Here is a 21,239-nt window from a genome sequence, read left to right on the forward strand (position 1 = left end):
CTGTCTGCATCTGTGCCCCTGCCATGCCGGACACTGGACCAGCCCCTCCTCCTGGGGCAGCCTCCCAGGGTCCAGGAAGAGCAGCAGCTGTAGGCCGAGTCCCCTGGCCACAGCGACTGGCGAGTAGCCACCCCAGGTGGCTCAGCAGCATGTGGGAGCCCAAATCTCTGGCCACTGGTCCAAAGTCCTTGTCTCTTCCAAACGCTGTGGCATCCGCCAGTCTCTCAGAATGAAAAGGATGCAGCACCTCTTCTCTGCATGTCCTAAAACCCGCAGGTTGTTGGCATTGGGCTAAATTCTGGGTTCACCTGAGCACTGAGTCCCAGGCTGGGGTGAGGTGGATGCTCTCGGGAAGCTGGGCAACCCCAGATGACCCAGAGGCCATACAGGGTGTGGCTGGATAGAGCGTCCCGAAGGTGTCACACCCGAACTGCCCCCACCCGGCTTCCTGAGCCCCTCCCTCACCACGTCCCTGGGCACCTGATCGCATGGTCCCAGAGCACAACCTCAGAAATGCAGCATTAGGAACAAGTCCCCCACAAGCTGTGATCCCCAGGCATGCTGGGAACACACTGGGGAGCAGGATGAGCCCTGTGTCGGGACCAGCTTCTGCATCGGTGGCACAGGCTGACCCTACTTTTTGGCTCCTTCCCCATCTGTCAGAAGTAATGTCATCATCTGCATTAGGATGAGAGCAGGGGCTCTTTTCTTTAATCCTGGTGGCTGATAGCCAGATACTATAGCCAGATCTTTATTTTGACAAGTAAGGAAATAAAAAATGCACACAAACAAATGTCCCCTTTTCTTCCACACGTGCACACACACACAAACACACGCACACACACACACACACCAGGAAATATGCTGAGCCCTAAGTCCCAGGTAGACGCCAACCTTAGACTGAAGTGGGCTTGAGCTCCTGCACCTCTCTGGGCCTGAGTGGGAAGTGGGCTGCCTGCTGGCTCTGGTACACAGGGACCTTCCAGAAGCTCCCTGGTCCCTGTGGGTAATGTCTCCTAGCTGGGTTGCCATGCCGTCACACTGCAAAGCCCTGTGTCCCCCTCTGCGAGCCCAGAGCCTTTGCATGAAGCCTTTTGCCCAGCCCATCACGGGGAGTCTGGACCTGGGGCAGGGACCCCCAGCTGCATCCCAGCCACAGCACCAGGTGCACCCGTGGGCCAAACCTTCCACCCTCACCTCCCCTACCCTGGGGGCATCTGTTTATGCCTCTCAGCTTAGGTGTCTGCTGCTGGAAGGCCAGTTGCCCCCCTGTGCTGGCACTTCCCCCATGGGGCTGGAATGGGTGGCAGCAACATCTCGGGGTCTCTCTAAGGGGAGACCTACCCCTGTCATGCTGCCCAGGCCCTCGGCAGGGCTTGACTTCAGGGGAATGGGGGACAGTTTCACACACCAGCAGCCAAGGTGGGCATCGGGTGAGCTGCTAGGCTCAGCCCCTGGAGTCCTCCCTGCAGGGACCCAGGCTTGCTCTCGCCTCCTCAGCCCCTCACTGGCACCACCCTCCCACCTGGGTTTTTCACTTCCTACCCCAGGGCCAATGCACCCAACATGCAGATGCAGCCCCGAGGTGCTGGGGTGCTCCCTTCCACATACCAGAAATTCCAGGCGAACCCGGGAAAGAGGGATGGGTATTATGGACTCAAACCCAAAGAGTGTGGCCTGGAAGGGCACAGGGAGGGCAGTGGGGCTTCCCATCAGCGTGACCACCATGCCTGGGCCACCTGCCCCTCACCCACATAGCTGCCCTGGGCTCAGCTGGACGCACCCTCTCGGAGTCCCAGAGCACAGCTGGCCCCCCACCTGCAGCAGACCCCCTCAGTCAACTGGGGTTCAGGTGGGCACCTGGGGAGATCCTGAAAGCAGAGCCTGACCCCGGGGGTGCAGTGAATCTACTTGGGGGTCATCTTGGGGCAGTGTGAGTGCCCATTATTGGGTCAGTCCATTCATGGGCCACTGGGCCTCCCCAGGATGGTGAGGGACTGAGGGCTGCCTATCAGAGCTGCCTCTCCAGCACCAGGAGCCGAGGGGCCTTCTCAGTCCCATCTCCACTGCCTAAGTGGCTCCCGGTCAGGGACAGTAATGCCACACACTGCCTGCGACCCCAGGGTCATCACTGGTTGACTGAGCAAGGGCAGTGCGGCCAGGCCACCATCAGCAGCTTCACAACTGTACCCTCAGGCACCCTCGCTGGCCCCCAGATGGCTTCTTCCCTGGTTACAAATCACCCCAGGGCCAGCTCAGTTGGGCGTCCCTGTCAATGCAGCTACGGGCCCTGGGCTGGGTCTCCTGTGGAGAAAGTCACGCGCTGACCTGAGGCGTGGGCAGCCACATGGATGGCAGAGGGAAGAATGGATCGGCAACAGGACCCAAGGGCAGCAAACTCAGATTTATTGAAGCAGCTCTTCCTGCCACAAGTCACCCCCACACACACACCCAGTGCCGTCATCTGCAGACAGAACTTGGATGTCCGGATGGTCCAGCTGCAGCCAGGGGTCCGAGCAATGGCCACCATGTGGAGGACACTGACGGATGTTCACGCACATGTTACATGCCTGAGACTGACACGTGGTGGGGCACGTGAAGGGGTCCTCACCAGCCATGGCAGCCAGGTGACCAGGGGGGTGGCTTGTCCTCAACCAGCCAGGACCCTGGGAAGCTGACCCAAGTCCTCCACTCTAGCAGACATGGCCGTGGTCCAAGCACCGAGCCTGCACCCCTCCTGTGCACCTCCCACCAGAGGTGAGGCCGGTTTCCGTGTCCGTGGTTCTTCCTCTTCCACCTTCATTCCTCTCTCCAGGAAGTGGATTTAGGGAGCATTTCTCCTGGGGCACCTCTGGGCCTGACTGAGAAAATAAACTCACTGGCTCATGTTCTTAAAATCTCCCTTGAGGAAAGAGGTGACCATGGTGAGTCAGCTCGGGGTCTCCCAGCTCCAGGAGACCCTTAGGAGCACCAGCTCCACTTCCCACTGCGGCTGTCAGAAGAGCCTGACCCAATCCCCACCCATGAGGGACATCTTCCCAGCCCCAGAGGGAGGTTACACAAGCTTCTGAGTGTGAGACACACAACATGTCAGCTACAATAGCACCATCAGCAACAATTGGGCCGACCGGCAGCATCCATCATTTTTAATAATTCTGAGGTCTCCCAAAAAAGTAAAAGAAAAGCAGATGACAAAGAAAAGAAAAGGAAAAGTGCGTGTGTGAGCTGGCTGAGTTCAGGCCTCAGGAGTCCCCCACACTCTCCTGGCACTTTGGAAACTTCTAGGGGCCCTTCATGTTCCCAGGCTGGGCAGCCAGGCTGGCAAAGTAGGTGCACTGCAAGGGGTCACAGCAGCCAGGGGGTCTGGGGGGGCCTGGGGTGCCAGGGTGCTCCACCGGCCCCATCTCTCCTTGAGGACCAGGGCTCCCCGGAAGTCCATCTTTTGCATAGCTGGGTTCCCCGGGGTGACCTGCCCAAGCAACAAGAGAAACCGAGAGCTGTCAGGTTCCCTGGGGACAGCAGGCCCTCTCACAGCTTCCATCCCCTTGGCGTGGGGCTGAGCTTGGCTAGAGTGGCAGCTCGGCTCCCCTGAAGGCCAGGTGGCAGGATGAGTGGACTAAATTAGAGCAGTGCCCAGGCTGGGCCAGGAGTCAGTGAGGGAGAAATGTGGGCTCCACTCACAAGCGGGTGAGAAACCAGGCTTCTCTGTGCCCACCTGGCTTGAGGAGATGCCTGCACTTTGGGGAGGTGGTGGGGCATTAAGTCCTGCTCAGTGGCTGAAGCCCCAACTCATGGATTCTTGGAGACACTGGTGACAGTCCATTACCAAAAATCCAACTAGACACAAATCCTTATTTTCTGCACTTTATCTATGTATTAAATCTGGACCACATATTGGGCTACATTAGCATATTCTGTAAAACAATCAGCGAAGGAAACACCGAGGCTAAAAAATAACTGACCCTTATATATCCCAGAATTTGAAGCTGGAAAACATTACCTATAGACAAACTTCTATTGATTGAGTATCATGACATCATATATAAACACTTATTCCCTTTTTCGCTTTGGCACCTGGGGAGCTCAGTGCTAAATACAGTAGTTATAGCTCTAGCAGTGATACTTCCTCATAAGTCTCAATAAATATCTTGTCAGAAAATCTTAGTTCCCACCATAAAATACACAGAAATTAGGCATTTCCCTTTGGAAATATCTTTATATACTTGAGGAACTCTGTTGAGGCTCTGCTAATTGCAATTTAATATATAGTCTGCCTTAGACCAGTGTCAGAGGCCAGCAGAGTCTCTGGGAGCTCCTGGGGATGATCCCCATGTCATCTCGTGGTTTGTGGTACAGGTACTTCCCCCTTCTATGTGGTCTCTGCTCTGCCTTTTCATCTTTGTTTAATATCCTCTTATTTTAAAAGCATATTTACTATTACAAGCTAGTTGAAAGTAGGCATCTTCTCTGATCAGTATAACAGCACATGTCTGTGGTAGGAAATCTGGAAAATTATGAAGGTATAAACAATAAAACTAAAATTACCTATAGGTCCAGCATTCAGAAATGACCTCAGGTGAGCGTGAAGGTGAGAATGAAATAGAAGTAGGAGCCATGAGGGGATGGAGTTCAGTGCTCGGTCACCTCTCTCCCACCTCCTATGTTTACACCTGGTCATAGGAAGGGCTCAAGCTGCAACCTGGAGACCTTCACACGCAGCCAGAGCAGGGGACCCACTTGTCACAGCTGTGATGCTGGGAGCCCCTCACCTTGGGAGGGTAGGACAGACCTTGCCCCTTCTGGGCAGTGCCAAGTACAACGGGCATCCACAAGTGCATGGTCCTACCTGGGGTGCCGGGGGCCCCACCTCACCTCTCAGGCCAACTCCAGGTGCACCTGGGTCTCCTTTGGCTCCTTGCTCACCTGGGGAGGGAAACATGCACTGTGGGTGCAGGGACCTGAGATGACACCCTCTGGGGGCCACCTCCACCAGGGCCTGCTGCAGAGCCCCATGCTCACACATGCTCACTCCAACTCATGCTCTGTTCATGCACACACACTCACATGCAGCAATGCAAATGTGGATTCAGAGTGCATGGCACTCCCTCCTATGCATGTTCATATATGCATGTTTAGACACAGAAATCTGTCTACTCGGTTACATGCACACCTATGCACATTCGCATAGTTAGCACCTGTGTGCATAGTGCCTGTGTGTGTGCACACCTATGCACATTTGCACACTTAGAACCTGTGTGTGCATGCACACCTATGCACATTCGCACACTTAGTACTTGAGTGTGCATGCAATATAAACATGAACACTCACTCAAGCACAGGAAATATCCTCCTCTGGGAGGACATTTGAAATAATATTTGAAGTAGAATTGTACAGATTTGATTAAACTTATTCTCCTAAAATTTTTTAATCTTTACTTTTTTGTCAAGCTATTTCTAGCATATTTCCTATATGCCACATATTTTCTTTTGTAATTCAAATTTAAATTCTGCTAGTTCATGGGAATTTTAGACCATTCACATTTATTTTTATAATTATTTCACTTTATCAGAATTCTGGCATCCTCTTAGTTGCTTTCTATGCTTTATGCCTTGTAATTGGCATTTATTTCATATCTTTTGATTTGTGAACACGTTTGGGAGGACTTGGAACACAAAACTTAATGAAGGGCCTTTAAAGTTGGAAACACACTACAGGAAATGCCTGATGAATAATTAATTAATGAGGAGGGGAAGGTGCTGGAGAGGAAAATATCAGGGACCTTCACTTCTGGCCTCAGCGAGTGGGGGGCTGCAGCTGGGACTGCATTAAGGGCACCTTTTGCCACCCGGGCTCCTCCTCCCCACCAGGAAGTAGACAATTAGCAAGTTGGCCAGCCTTGGCTTCAGGCCCCTCTCTCCCTTCCAGTTGGGACTGCCTGTCATGAGAGGGCACCCTGCCCGCTTGCCGGCATGTGCTCAGTGAAGCGGGACAGTCCTCACCTTAAAAGAGAGACCTACTGTTAGAGCTGTCCACATTTAGAGCCACCTGAGTCCAGGTAATCCACCTGAATCCAGGTAAACCATGTGTATTCAGGTAACTCACCTGTGTCCAGGTAAGTCCCCTGTATCCAGATAAACCACGTGTGTCCAGATAAATCACCTGTGTCCAGGTAAGCCACCTGTGTCCAGATAAACCATGTGTGTCCAGGTAAGCCATCTGTGTCCAGATAAGCCATCTGTGTTCAGATAAATCACCTGTGTCCAGGTAAGCCACCTGTATCCAGGTAAGCCACCTGTATCCAGGTAAGCCATTCCAGCTGAGAGCTGGAGAGTTAGCTACCATTTCTGGCTGCAACTCTAAAGCCACTTCCTGCAGTCATAAAGCTCATATTTACTCTCCACTGGGCTGGTCCTTAAGTGCCTCAATTCTCAGTTAGTTCTGGATTCAGAGAGGAAGAAGAAGTTGTCTGCATCAACCCCTGAGAAACTTCAGCAGACATGGAGGGAGAAAAGAAAAGTAGGAGGGATCTAATTCAATTTTCCTAACAAAAGCATAATTTTGAAAAAATACCAAGTATGAAAACCACTTAGATGCATGAAAAATTACATGATGTCAAAATGCAGGGTGTTATCAGGCTGCAGGGAATGAAAATGGAGTGAAGCACGCCTGGACAGCCACAGCATGCACTGCACACCCCGCGCCCCTCTCTTCACACGTGTGGTCAGCCGCAGTGTGCACTGCACATGCCGTGTCCTGTTCCTCTGTGGCCTCTGCTCACCTTTGGGGGCCTATCAGTCCAGAAGGTCCTTCCAGGCCCTCTTGCCCAGGCTGACCAGGCTCCCCCATGGTCCCCACCCGGCCTGGAAGCTCATCTTTGCTGGGGGCTCCGGGGGGCCCAGGTCTGCCTGAAGGTGCCTTCACATGTACCGGGGGCATCTGGGCCAGCAGGTCAGCAAGTCTGTCTGCGGAGCAGGGGGGATGCATTTTGGGAAGGGGGCAAACCTTTAGGACCCGCAGGGTCTGAACTGAATTGGCCTGTGCTGCACTGCTGGGGGGTAACCAGAGGCTGCACTGCCCAGGGAGCTGACCAGAGGCCCTTCCGCCCAGTGGCCCTCACTGTCCCTGGAGCCTGACCCTGCTGTGGGCAGCCTCAGCTTCCTTGTGCACAGATGGGGCAATGCACTAGGGTGGCCCAGGGCGACATGCATGGAAAGCTGTGTGGGGTGCACACACGCTCAGCATCCACAGGCTACCACAGCCACAGCGGGAGAGGCTCCAGAGCAGCTTTCCTGCAGTGGATGGGTGGAGGTGGGTGCCTCCTGGAGCTGTGCTGTCAGAGCACCCAAGGATAGATGCGGGAACGGCTGCCTGCATGGCTGCCCTCATCCACAGGGCTACTTGCCCTCAAGCTGCTGGCTGAGCTCCTCCTGCACCAGGCGCTGCAGGGTGTCCAGGGATGGAGACTCCCCCTGGAAGGGACAGGGAGGGGCGTCAGGTCTCCCTGCACTTCGGGAAGCAGAAGGAGGAGACCAGACGCACCTCGGGAGTGTGTTCCCTGGCTGTCCTTCTTGTACTCTGCAGCCCTCCTGCTTCCTGCATCCCTGAAGTCTGGCTCCCATCCCTCCCTGCCTCCCTGCCTAGCTGCAGGATGCTGCTCACAGCGAGCCCCTTCCGAGCCCTGTGCCTCCCTGGCCCCTCTGCTTGGCTGCCCACCCAGCTCCCCGCTCTGTGGCAACACAGCTGAGCTCATTGACCAGAAGGCACAGCGGCCCCCCTGAGTCACTCGGTGATGGGGAGTCTCTCAAGAACTGGAGGGCAGCTCTCGGGCCGCCACACTGGATGCTTCCCCATGTCACCTGCCACCTTCTCCATGGCGTCCTGTCTCCCAGGCACAGCTCCACCGTCGCCTCCCTGCAGCCCCAGCACCTGGCCTGAGATGGATCCTTGGAAAAGGTCAAGTTCTTCCTTCTTTCCTTTCTTGGTCAAGTCTTTTATGGCAGTTCCAAAATTTCCATTGCCACCACAGCAGCATGATGGGGGATGCTGAACATGGCCCAGGGGCTTCAGAAGCCAGCGCATCCTGCAGCTATCCCTGGACTTGGCCGAGATCAGGACCTGGCAATACTGCCCCTTGGGGCACCTGAATCTCAGGCTGACCACGGAAGCCAGGTAAGCAATTGAACACTGAGCCCTAGAGTCAGATGGCCATGTGGTCCCCTAAGCCTATGCTCTTAGGGACATGGGGCCCCCAGGGGCCTATGAAGAAGCCATGGGGAGACCAGGTGACCAGGGGACAGTGGGTGGCCAGGGAACAGTGGGCTACCATGGGGACAGCGAATGGCCGGGGGTAGGGGGCAACCAGGGTGACAGCTGGTGGCCAAGGGACAGCAGGTGGCCAGGGGGACAGTTGGCAGCCAGGGGAAAGTGGACAGCCAGGGGAGAGTGGGTGGCCAGGGGACAGCGGGTGACCAGGTGACAACAGGTGGCCAGGGGATAGCATGAAACCACGGGAGCAGGTGGCCAGGGGACAGCAAGCAACTGGGAGACAGTTGGCAGCCAGGGGACAGTGGGTGGCCAGGGGACAGTGGGCAGCCAGGGGACAGTGGGTGGTCAGGGGACAACAAGCAGCTGGGGGACAGTGGGCAGCCAGGGGAGAGTGGTTGCCACAGCAGGAGGCCAGCTCCCGCCAGTGCTTACACAAGTGAAGCCTGTGTGCTGCTATTAAGAATTCACATGAGCGTTCTGCCACTAAAATAAAATATGCTTAAACATACATACACAAGCACATACTTATCAAGATTGACAAAAAGAAGAAGAGAGAGGATGCAAATAAATAAGATCAGAAATGGAAGAGGAGACATAACTACTGACCTCACAGAAATAAAGGCGGTAATAACAGGATACTATGAACAACTTTATGCTAATAAATACAACAATTTAGATGAAATGGACGGGTTCCTGGAAAGACATGAACAACCAACTTTGACTCAAGAAGACATAGATGACCTCAACAAACCAATCACAAGTAAAGAAATTGAATTAGTCATTCAAAAGCTTCCTAAAAAGAAAAGTCCAGGACCAGATGGCTTCACATGTGAATTCTACCAAACGTTCCAGAAAGAATTAGTACCAATTCTCCTCAAACTCTTCAAAAAAATCGAAGTGGAGGGAAAACTGCCTAATTCATTCTATGAAGCCAACATCACCCTGATACCAAAACCAGGCAAAGATATTACAAAAAAAGAAAACTACAGACCAATCTCTCTAATGAATATAGATGCAAAAATCCTCAATAAAATTCTAGCAAATCGTATCCAACAACACATTAAAAGAATTATACATCATGACCAAGTAGGATTCATCCCAGGTATGCAAGGATGGTTCAACATAAGAAAATCAATTAATGTAATACACCATATCAACAAATCAAAGCAGAAAAATCACATGATCATCTCAAGTGATGCAGAGATGGCATTTGACAAGATTCAACATCCTTTCCTGTTGAAAACACTTCAAAAGATAGGAATACAAGGGAACTTCCTTAAAATGATAGAGGGAATATATGAAAAACCCACAGTTAATATCATCCTCAATGGGGAAAAGTTGAAAACTTTCCCCCTAAGATCAGGAACAAGACAAGGATGCCCACTATCACCACTATTATTCAACATTGTGTTGGAGGTTCTAGCCAGAGCAATTAGACAAGAAAAAGAAATACAAGGCATCAAAATTGGAAAGGAAGAAGTAAAACTATCACTGTTTGCAGACGATATGATACTATACGTTGAAAACCCGGAAAAATCCACAACAAAACTACTAGAGCTAATAAATGAGTACAGCAAAGTAGCAGGTTACAAGATCAACATTCAAAAATCTGTAGCATTTCTATACACTAGTAATGAACAAGCTGAGGGGGAAATCAAGAAACGAATCCCATTTACAATTGCAACTAAAAGAATAAAATACCTAGGAATAAATTTAACTAAAGAGACAAAAAACCTATATAAAGAAAACTACAAAAAACTGCTAAAAGAAATCACAGAAGACCTAAATAGATGGAAGGGCATACCGTGCTCATGGATTGGAAGACTAAATATAGTTAAGATGTCAATCCTACCTAAATTGATTTACAGATTCAATGCAATACCAATCAAAATCCCAACAACTTATTTTTCAGAAATAGAAAAACCAATAAGCAAATTTATCTGGAAGGGCAGGGTGCCCCAAATTGCTAAAAACATCTTGAGGAAAAAAAACGAAGCTGGAGGTCTCGCGCTGCCTGACTTTAAGGCATATTATGAAGCCACAGTGGTCAAAACAGCATGGTATTGGAATAAAGATAGATATATCGACCAATGGAATCGAATAGAGTGCTCAGATATAGACCCTCTCATCTATGGACATTTGATCTTTGATAAGGCAGTCAAGCCAACTCACCTGGGACAGAGCAGTCTCTTCAATAAATGGTGCTAGAGAACTGGATATCCATATGCAAAAGAATGAAAGAAGACCCATCTCTCACACCCTATACAAAAGTTAACTCAAAATGGATCAAAGATCTAAACATTAGGTCTAAGACCATAAAACAGTTAGAGGAAAATGTTGGGAGATATCTTATGGATCTTACAACTGGAGGCGGTTTTATGGACCTTAAACCTAAAGCAAGAACACTGAAGAAGGAAATAAATAAATGGGAGCTCCTCAAAATTAAACACTTTTGTGCATCAAAGAACTTCATCAAGAAAGTAGAAAGACAGCCTACACAATGGGAATCAATATTTGGAAATGATATATCAGATAAAGGTCTAGTATCCAGAATTTATAAAGAGATTATTCATCTCAACAACAAAAAGACAGCCAACCCAATTACAAAATGTGAAAAAGACTTGAACAGACACCTATCAGAAGAGGAAATACAAATGGCCAAAAGGCACATGAAGAGATGCTCAATGTCCCTGGCCATTAGAGAAATGCAAATCAAAACCACAATGAGATATCATCTCACACCCACCAGAATGGCCATTATCAACAAAACAGAAAATGACAAGTGCTGGAGAGGATGTGGAGAAAGAGGCACACTTATCCACTGTTGGTGGGAATGTCAAAGGGTGCAACCACTGTGGAAGGCAGTTTGGCGGTTCCTCAAAAAGCTGAATATAGAATTGCCATATGACCCAGCAATACCATTGCTGGGAATATACTCAAAGGACTTAAGGGCAAAGACACAAACGGACATTTGCACACCAATGTTTATAGCAGCGTTATTTACAATTGCAAAGAGATGGAAACAACCGAAATCTCCATCAACAGAAGAGTGGCTAAACAAACTGTGGTATATACATACGATGGAATACTATGCAGCTTTAAGACAGGATAAACTTATGAAGCATGTAATAACATGGATGGACCTAGAGAACATTATGCTGAGTGAGTCTAGCCAAAAACTAAAGGACAAATACTGTATGGTCCCACTGATGTGAACAGACATTCGAGAATAAATTTGGAATATGTCCTTGATATCAGAGTCCAACAGGAGGTAGAAACAGGGTAAGATAATGGCCAATTGGAGTTGAAGGGATACAGACGGTGTAACAGGACTAGATACAAAAACTCAAAAATGGACAGCACAATAATACCTAATTGTAAAGTAATCAGGTTAAAACACTGAATGAAGCTGCATCTGAGCTATAGGTTTTTGTTTTGTTTTGTTTTGTTTTGTTTTGATTTTACTATTATTACTTTTATTTTTTTCTCTATATTAACATTCTATATCTTTTTCGGTTATGTTGCTAGTTCTTCTAAACCAATGCAAATGTACTAAGAAATGATGATCATGCATCTATGTGATGATGTTAAGAATTACTGATTGCATATGTAGAATGGTATGATCTCTAAATGTTGGGTTAATTTCTTTTTTTCCATTAATTAAAAAAAAAGAGAGAGAACGGGTAATTGGAGCTGAAGGGATACAGACTGTACAACGGGACTGGATATAAAAACTCAGAAATGGACAGCACAATACTACCCAATTGTAATGCAATTATGTTAAAACACTGAATGAAGCAGCATGTGAGGTATAGGTTTTTTGTTTTTTTTCTTTCTATTATTGTTTTAATTCTTATTCTGTTGTCTTTTTATTTCTTTTTCTAAATCGATGCAAATGTACTAAGAAATGATGAATATGCAACCATGTGATGTTATTAAGAATTACTGATTGTACATGTAGATTGGAATGATTTCTAATTGTTTTGTTAATTCTTTTTTTAATTAATAAAAAAATATAGAGAGAGAAAAAAAAAAGAATTCACATGAGCGTTCTGCCACTAAAATAAAATATGCTTACACGTACATACACAAGCACATACACACACGTGTGTCCACACACACACACTAAGCAAACCTTTGGAAGAATGCACCTCTGGCAGGCAGACAGAAGAGAGGCCAAGCCAGGCAGGGACTGGATGGCCAAGCATCCAGGAGCTCAAATTCCCGAGCTTGGAGCCAGAGGAATCATTAAGTCTGCGGATTCATCACTGAGGCAGGGGCAGAACCAAAGAAGAACCTGCTTTTATTTTTCTTTGGAGCCCCTCTATGTTACCCACAATTTCACTTAATCATCATGAAAAACCTGTCAGAAGAGGATATTCTCATCCCTTTTCCAATCAAGAAAAGACCAGCTCAGAGAGGTTAAATAATGTGCCCCAGGCCACACAGCCACCGACAAGCCAGGACCTGTAAGTCAGATCCCAGTGCCCACACTTCCCTGGCTCCCTTCAGGTCCAGAGGGGCCAGTGCCCTTACCCTGAGTCCTGGGAATCCCGGCGGGCCCGGAGTTCCCAGGGGTCCGGTCTGGCCACTCTCCCCAGGCAATCCCTGGGGGCCTGTCAGGCCTGTGTGGCCTTTGTGACCTGGGATTCCAGGGTCCCCAGGCTGGCCTTTCCCACGGGGAGGACCTCTGTCTCCTTTGATGTCAGGATCTCCCTAGAGGAAGAAAGAGATGTTTTAGCAGATGCATCACTGCAGGTGTGCTGCCCAGGTGGGGCTGGAGTGCTGCAGGAGGGGCTGTGCCCCAGCCCCCAGAGCCCTGGAAGATGCACAACTTGGGCAGAAGGGATGGCAAGGTTCAGCCTGCAACCTTTAGTCCCCAGTGCCCAGTGCCCAGGCTCAGTCCACCCACCCCGAGTCCCCAGTGCCCAGGTGGGTGCCCAGACTCAGTCCACCAGCTCCAAAGTGTCAGCAGGAAGGTCAGGGTGCCCAGCTGAGAGAGGCCCCAGGCTCTCAGGGGGCCCTGAACCCCCTCCAGCCTCAGAGATTATCCAGCAGCTTAGGGAAAACCCTGCCTGGGACCCTTCTCTCCTCATTGCCAGCCCAGGCTTCGGGTGCCAGATCCATGCATTTGAGAACCACAGTGACTCTCAAGGCCAGACCCAGCCTCTGATGTCTGTGTCACAGGGCAGCTGCCAGCCCTGCGAGGCCCTGGGCCAAGGCCATGATGTTGCAGTCGCTTGGACAGCCTTAGTGGTGACCGGCCCTTTCCAGCTGCGGCCGAGAGGGGCAGGGGCAGGGGTTGAGCTCACTGACACCCAGGAGCCACGGGACAGGAGGCAGGTGCTGTCATGCCATTGTGCCCGGCAGACAAGTCCGTGCAAATGCGGAACAGGTGCTGCCCAGAGCACAGCACACCCTGGGGCTTAGTGAGAGCTGGGTGCTGCTTGGCACGTGCCTGCCTGGCTGTGTGCACAGAGGATCTCTCCGCAGGGACAAAAGGCCCGGTGCCCTGTAATGGGTGGGGGCTGAAGCTGACAGGTACTGAGGCACATTTTTCACTGCATTCACTTTCATACAATTCACATTGTTTAAAAACGTGTCTATATTGTTTTTATAATGCCAATAAAAAACTGCAGAATTAGAAAAATGAGTTTAGCCAAATTCAGGTGGCTACACCCATTTTTCAGGTGTGAAGCCCTTTAGGGTATATGGTGGTCTTACGCTCAGGGCTCTGAATATGCACGTTCTTAGAGCGCCTCAGTGCTGAGGCCTGTCTGTGGTGGGGGCTGGTTGCACTTCGGACCCCCAGGAGCATGAAGGGAGGCTGTGTAACCTCCAGCTGTGACCCTAAACCGCTCAGCAGGAAGAAGGTGCACTCTGCTTTAGTGGTCAAGGTGTTAGAGAAGAGACCCTGAGCTCCGGTTCCTAGATAGAACTCGAGCCCATGCTCCCCAGTAATGGCTTGGAGGACTCTGGGAGACATGCCCCTGGGGGGGCCTCAAATCCTGCTTGACCACTCCCTGGCCCTGGTGCCCAGGACTTGAGAGGACCCAGGAATGCAAGGCAGGATGCCCACTCCACCTCCACTTTCCCGGGCTGCAGGAGGGATGCCACAGCCATCAGCTTGCAAAGAAAATTGAAAAATGAGATGAAGTCTCTGCAGGCCCGGGGGGAACAAGCGGGCAGGGGCAGCAGAGGCAGCAGAGGCAGCAGAGGCAGCTGAGTGGCTGGGCAAGGAGGCACCGAGGTCAAGCAACCCCCAAGGGCTGCAGCTGGAGCCCCCTCCCCACCGGTGTGAAACTTAAGGAAAGCCTTTCTGAGTGCAGCACCAAGATGTGTCACTCTGGGGAAGTCTTCACCCTCCCCACCGCCACATTGGGTGACAAGCCTGGAGCCAGGCAACTGCAGCCACAGGTGGCTGGCACACAAGCAGAGGGACACCTGTCAGTGTGTCTCCATGCCCGCCTTTGATTTTGCAATTGTGAGGATGTTACTCCTTAAAATAAAAGCCAAACACAAGGAGAAGAAAAGGAAAGAGGCCACAACACGAGTCCAGCAGCATTGGGGGCTGAGCCTCTGTTCCGGGACCTGGTGAGTTCCTCTGAGAGCTGCAGAAACTGCTGGGCTGGCCCCCTTGGCAGACCCCATCCACCCCAGCCCCTGGTTGTTCCCCACACTTACCCTCTCTCCTTGGGACCCTGGTTCTACGGGGGCACCCTGCAATGGAACCCACAGGGCAGCCGTTGACCTTCGGCCTGGCCCCTCGGCCCCTCCTGGTGCCCCACAGCGCCGTGCACAGGGGCCATCCATGCCTCCCCTTCCTGCAGCTGCTCACTGGTGGCACCAGCCCCCTCCTGCTCTCCAGCCCACAGACTTCCCCTTCCATTCTTCCCACCACGATAATGGGCCCTTGCCCTGCCCAGGGGACCCCACGTGAATGGGGCTGCCCAAGAGGAAATGAGGGGGAGTGGGGGCAGGCTTTCTGAAAAATGTGTGGGTGGTCCTCAGGAAAGCTGCTTGCACATTTTAGGAACAAAAAGGCTGAGAGGGTCAACAGGGCCAAGCGGCCGGATGGTGCCCTGCACACTGCATGCTGTATGCAATCCTCTGCCAGGTCTGAGTCTCTAACTCAAAAGGGCCACAGCTTCTGCCCTGGTCTGCACAGGTCACCCTGCTGCGGTATGGCAAGGGACTGCCCTTGAGGAGCCACCAAGATGTCCCAGAGAGAGGTGGTGGTGAAAGAGCCAAGTGGGGTCCTGGTGGCAGATGGGGGGAGTGGGCCTGGACCTTGCGGAACCTGGGGTCCAAGCTAGCAGGCCATGCCACCGGCTGACCTGCAGAGCTGTGTCAAGATGCCTCCCTTGGGACTGGGAAATGATTCGTAGGCCTGGAGCAAAATCACAGCGTGGTCCCCTTGCTCAGACTGTGGCATGGATGTCAAGGTGGCCCCTGGGCAGGGCTGGGACCATCAGCCCCACATGCCCACGGGGAGGGCCCTGGGGGAAGAGAAGCCTGGGGTGCACTTGCCTTCGTCCCTGCAGCTCCTTTCTCTCCTGATTCTCCCTGCGAAAAGAGCAAAACGTCAGCTGGGCTGCAGCACTAGTGTGTGCCATGCACACACCCACCTCCAAACAGGAATGATAACCCATCCTGTTTCAGCAAGGATAGTGGGGGATGGTCCTGGTGACCAAGGACACCCCAAGCAGGGGTCTTAGGTCAGCCTATGCAGGGAAAAGAAACACCGTTGCTGGGTATGGAGGGCCCGGGCCTGGGCTCCTGGTCAGTGGGTGAGTGGTGACTCCAGCGAAAGGATCCTGGGACCGCTACAAATGGTCTCAGGGAGGGGCCTCCTGGGGAAGGGGCCCTAAGTCCTCGGTCTTAGCCATGACTTCTCCGCCTGCGGCTCTGTGGCTTGGATGACCTGCTCACACCCTCCCCAAGCTCCCCGTGCCTTGGTTTCCTCATCTGTGTGTGTCGGCACCCTGCCTGCGTTGCAGGCCTGCCTGAGAATGCAGCGTGCCAGGACAGGGCAGGTGCGGTGTTGAAGGCTGGGCTGGCTGTTCAGTGGGAGCTGACACTTATTAATAAGGGGGCAGACAGGAAGCTTCAGCCTTCAGGGGCAACTGAGCCAACAGCCTCAAGGAAAATACGTGGCCAGAGTCAGGCTCAGGGTCGAGCTGTTGGCAAGGTGGATGGGTTCACCACCTGGAGGGGACCAGGTTGCACTGCAGGGGCCACTGGACAGGACAGAGTTAAAAGGAAGGAGGGGGGACAGGAAGGAAGATGGTCTCTACTCCTGAGAGCTCATTCAACCCCGTCCATCGGCCAGCAGTCCTGGGTGGGCTGTTGTAGACAGAACAGGACAGCAAGCTGCAGTCAGAATGTTTGAGTCCCTGAGCCACTCAGAGGAGCCCTGCTGCGCTGGGGAGCTGCAGCGAGAAATCCCATAAGGATCACCCATGGGCTTCATCTGCCTTCGTTGTTGAGTCTGGAGACCTAGACCCCAGCACCAGCTGGAAAGCAAACTTCTGTGTGAGGACCTGCAGTCCCAAGCCCACTCATCCCTCCCAGTTCCATCAGCACAGCTAACCCACCACAACCACAGGTGCAGTATTTGTAACTGTGGGGTACATGGGATGGAGGCACCGTTGCCGACCTCTGTACATGGGTCATTCTGTTTAATCTTGCGAGGTAGGTGGTGTGATTACAGTACTGAGGGATCAGCCCCAAGGCCCAGCGAGACCATGAGCCATTCCTCAGATCTCCTCGCTCCTCAGGTCTCACTGTTAGGGAGCCAGGGCTGAGAATCCCACCGGCTGTGACCATGCTTGCATTTCACCCATGCACTCCGCCATCTCCCGTTATCATGCCCCTCTGACTGGAGCAGACGGACACGAGGACACAGAGGGGAAGGACAGGTGCAGAAGCTGACATTTACACCTGCAACACAGCACCTCAGCCACGCTGTGGTCACTGCTTACTGGAGGCCCACGGGGACCCTGGAAGCTGGGAAGTCCTGGGCTGCCACCTTCTCCCTTGTTCCCTTTCTGGCCCTGCAGAGAGAAAGCAAGACCTTCATTCTCCCAGGGGTCAGGTGCAAACTCAGGCAGGGTCAGGAACTTGTGACCCTTCTGCATTCAGAGGTCATCAGCAGAGGAGAAGGAATGACCCCCTTCCCACAGTGGCTGGAAAGAGGCTGAGAAAGGCACAGCAGGTCCCTGAGCTGTGGCCAGGGAGTGGGACAGCATGGTGAGTGGGGTTCCTACAGCAGTCAGCAATGGCCAGTGGTCCCTGGTCCAACAGGAAGTGAGGTCCACCAGGGTGACCCACTGCCTTCATTTCTTTGGGACAGATGGGCGTCCTGGGCTGCAGGACTTTCAGAGCTACAACCAGGAAAGACAGACTGGTCTGTCCCACTGCCCTGTGCAATTGTCTTCACACCTGGGTGGCCTTCTGAGCAGGCTGCCAGGGTTGGGGTGAGTGGAGACTAGGGCAAATTCTGATGTATACAAACCCTAGAGCCCACTGAATAACTGAATAGCTGTCTCCTCCACCCAAATTCTCTATCCAGAGACCAGGGCTCAGGGCTGTTCCCTCCTTCTACTGCCTCCCCACTTCCCCTCCTTGCACTCCCCACCCACCTCTTCACCAGCAGGAGAGATGGGTCTCCAGTTCTGCCAGCTGCACACTCCCTGTCCTCTGAGAAGGGGAGGCTGGTCAGCCCAACCCTGTCCTTTCATCCTCTGAACATGAAACTACCATTTACACTTATCTCACGTTTTTAGTAGCTTCATCCCTTTGGGCATCTAGAGCTGTAAACACAGGGAGCCACAAGCATTGAATATGTATTTTACTCTTTGAAATCCATCCTGGGTCCTCTTGCCTTGGCCAATTCTTTCCACTCAAACCCCACATCCTCCATCGATTCCTATATCTTACACTCAAACCCCACATCCATCCATCCTAGTGCTTCCAGGGGTCGAAACCAGACAAGCCGTGATATGAGCCACGTATCCCTTCAAAGCCTGCCCCGATCCCCTCACTTCACACCTCTAGATACTCACAGGGCTTCCTGGGGCACCGGGGTTTCCTGGGGGTCCAGGGCATCCATTCTTACCCTGGAGGAAGGAGCAGAGGGAACAATTTGGCCGGGGCTCACAGGGCAGGGCAACGGCACAGAGAGATTCCAATCAGGAAGGACCTGCTTTCACTGCTAGACTGTCCTCAGGCCACTGAGTGAGTCAGCACAGAGCCTCTCACCCGATGCTTTCCTGCCTGCAGAGAGGGTTTGTGCGTTCAGCTCACGGACTCCCATGGGGGGCCCTGTCTTGCAAGGTCTCCTCCCTGCCTCAGGACCCCAAAGGCACTGCCTGTGCTTCTTGCATCTCCACCCAGAACGAGGCAGGCACCCCGCCAACCAGAGATGAGGCACATAACAGAACCTCCCACCCACCCCATCCCAAGTCCTTCATCCAAAGCATTCATGCCTGTAACTCTCCAGTGAGGTGCAAACTCGCCAGCACGTCCGCCCTGTGGGGGCACTTTATGGTAAGAGGCACTAACAGGCTGTGCACTTCCAACACTCTGGCCATTTTCTAAGGGCTTTGCAGGAATCACGTCGCTGAGATCACCACCACTCCACAAAGGGGAAACCGAGGCACAGAGAGGCCTGAGAAGGATGTGGAGGAGCTGAGGCATGAACCCAGTGGCACTGACACGGGTGCTCCTGCACCCGCCGCTCCTTGGGGGCACGGCCAGGCCGTGGAACACGCAGCTCCTGCCGCACCTTCACTGGGCACTGACCTTGGGCCTACCAGTCCGGCCATGAAGGTGTCACAGGTGAGGAAAGCACGGCAGCTGAGTGGGACCCCAAGCCGTAAGTGCTGGGACCTGCACGCGGCCCTGGACCCCAAGGCTGCCCTCACCAAGGGTGCCTGCCCTTCATCCCTCTGAGTGAAAGCCCAAGGCTGGCTCCCCCCTGTGCCTCCCAACCACCCTGTGTCTCTCTAAATGTGTGGGCACCATGGGGCTGCTGGGAACCCTGTCTGCACTCAGGAAAGCATAAAAAGTCCAGCTGAGGGAAAGCCAATTTGCCAGAGAAATAACCTGGAACTCTGATCTTGTGTGTTTAAAAAAAGAAAAGCATTTGGCAAACTTTCATTTTTTGTTGGGAACAAATTCCATGTGATATGCCTCAGGATTGATTGGAAAAACACAGAAAATCACAAAATGCTTTTGGGACCTCTGGCTTTACTGGATGCCCTCCACCTTCCTGACCTCTGACATCTGTACTTGAGCACACAACCCCAAAATGTCACTTCCCTTTCCTTCGTAGCACTGGCCCGGGGTTGGCGAAGTGGCCGAGCGCCCTGAGCGAGAGCAGGGATGCAGTGTCGGGGCTATGCGGGGCCTACGCTGGCCTGTCCTCCTTCTAGAAGGAGGAGATGGGGTGGACTCAAGATGGCGGGCAGCTGGACAGTGGGCCACCTGGCCCCAGGAAGGGGATGGACGAGTCGCATGACTGCCCTGCCTCCAGCTCACGGGTGGCCTGGGGGTGCTGCAGCAGAAGCCAGGACCCCTGGCTCATGCCTTGAGGCATGGAGCTGCCCACTCCTGCGCAGGCCCGTGTCCCTGACCCGATTCCCTCATCACCAGCACCCAGCAGTAGCACCCTGCACCGACTGCTCGCTCAGGTCGGTGCCTGGTATGAGCTGCAGAGGCCCCCAAGGCATGGTGGCAGGAATGAAGTCCACCCAGTGAGTCCTCAGGACATGGAACACTCTAACACACTGGCCACACCCCCTCAACAAGACCCCCAGTGCAGCAAACGCCAGCGGGCCGTGGCAGGGTGGAGAATGCCGGGTTTGGAGTCCGAAAGTTCTGGTTTCAATCCCACCAATCCCTCCTACCAGCTGTGGCAGGCGGAGCTGCGAAAGCAGCGCGTGGGGCTCACAGGTCGAACCCCTCAGCCGTTCATTTCACTTTTCACTCAAAACGTGCACATGCAAGCACACAAAATAAGCGAGTTATAAAAAAAAATCTGTGCATGTCTTTTGTGTGTACTGGAAATATTTTAAAACATAGACGAACTGCTGTTATCGGCGAATCCGCTGGGGTAAGGGATGGGCGGGAGTGTGGGGAAGGGAAGTGTCCTTCGCAGCGTCAGATCCTCTCGGGTCTTTCCCCTCTGCTCCATGTCCCATTCTCAGCATGTGAGCAGCACGACGCCGCAGGCAGCCACAAGGTGGGATCTGGGTCACGGGGGCAAACGTAAGTCTTCCTCTTTGCACAGCACCAGGCACATAAATACTTTATCACCTTCTTCCCCCACATTCCCCCAGGCAGCCCTCAGATAAGGGAAGGGTTTTCCCAGGTGCAGGAAGGCTGGGGCAGCCGCAACCCACCGGAGCTGCTGAGCAGGGCCCCAGAGCACCAGGAAATTGCTCTCTAGGAAGGGGTGGGCTCCAGAGAAGAGTCTGGGGGTGTGTAAAGGGGCACAACGGGGCTCAGGGCATTGGCCACTGACCAGCTGCGAAGGCACAGAGCCGTTCTTAAAGCACACGGGGCTGAGCCTGCTGAACAGCCGTGGTGGGGAAACAAGGAGCCAATCATGCTAAAGCAAAACTCACCGGAAAGCCCCTCAGCCCCTGAGGGCCCTGCGGCCCTGTGGGTCCAGCGTCGCCCTGGAACAGACAGAGGGTCACGTGATTACAGAATAATGCCGAACACACGGTTCCAACGAGGGGACTCAACGCTGCCAATTCGCAGCCGAGAGAACCAATGAGATTTCACCATTGGTGGGCAGTGTTTGCAAACAGAGATCAATTCATTCCACGTTCAAGAGGAAACATGCGCATTCGTTCCTTCATTTGTGCTTTTGCTTCTTTCCTTGCTTAGGAGCAGGCCTGAGGAGGCCCCAGCCTGGAAAAGAGAAACGCTCCAGAACCCTTCCCCGCTTTGCCGAGCAGGA

The 21,239-nt window shown here is 52.7% G+C and overlaps 1 long non-coding RNA gene across 2 annotated transcripts; it reads right to left on the reverse strand.

Moving 5' to 3' along the window:
* Positions 1-3,165: 3,165 nt before the first annotated feature.
* LOC143676163 (uncharacterized) lies at positions 3,166-20,953 on the reverse strand. 2 transcript variants are annotated; one of them, XR_013171874.1, is made up of 5 exons: positions 20,899-20,953; positions 18,334-18,387; positions 12,803-12,982; positions 4,873-4,923; positions 3,166-3,469 (listed from the first exon to the last, which is right to left on the reverse strand). It is a non-coding gene; the product is annotated as an uncharacterized LOC143676163 (long non-coding RNA). The 2 variants fall into 2 exon arrangements; XR_013171873.1 differs by lacking the exons at positions 3,166-3,469; positions 4,873-4,923; positions 12,803-12,982 and adding an exon at positions 15,796-15,832.
* Between the last annotated feature and the right edge of the window lie 286 nt (positions 20,954-21,239).

The sequence above is a fragment of the Tamandua tetradactyla genome, chromosome 3, assembly GCF_023851605.1.
Source record: "Tamandua tetradactyla isolate mTamTet1 chromosome 3, mTamTet1.pri, whole genome shotgun sequence".
NCBI classification, from domain to species: Eukaryota; Metazoa; Chordata; class Mammalia; order Pilosa; family Myrmecophagidae; genus Tamandua; species Tamandua tetradactyla.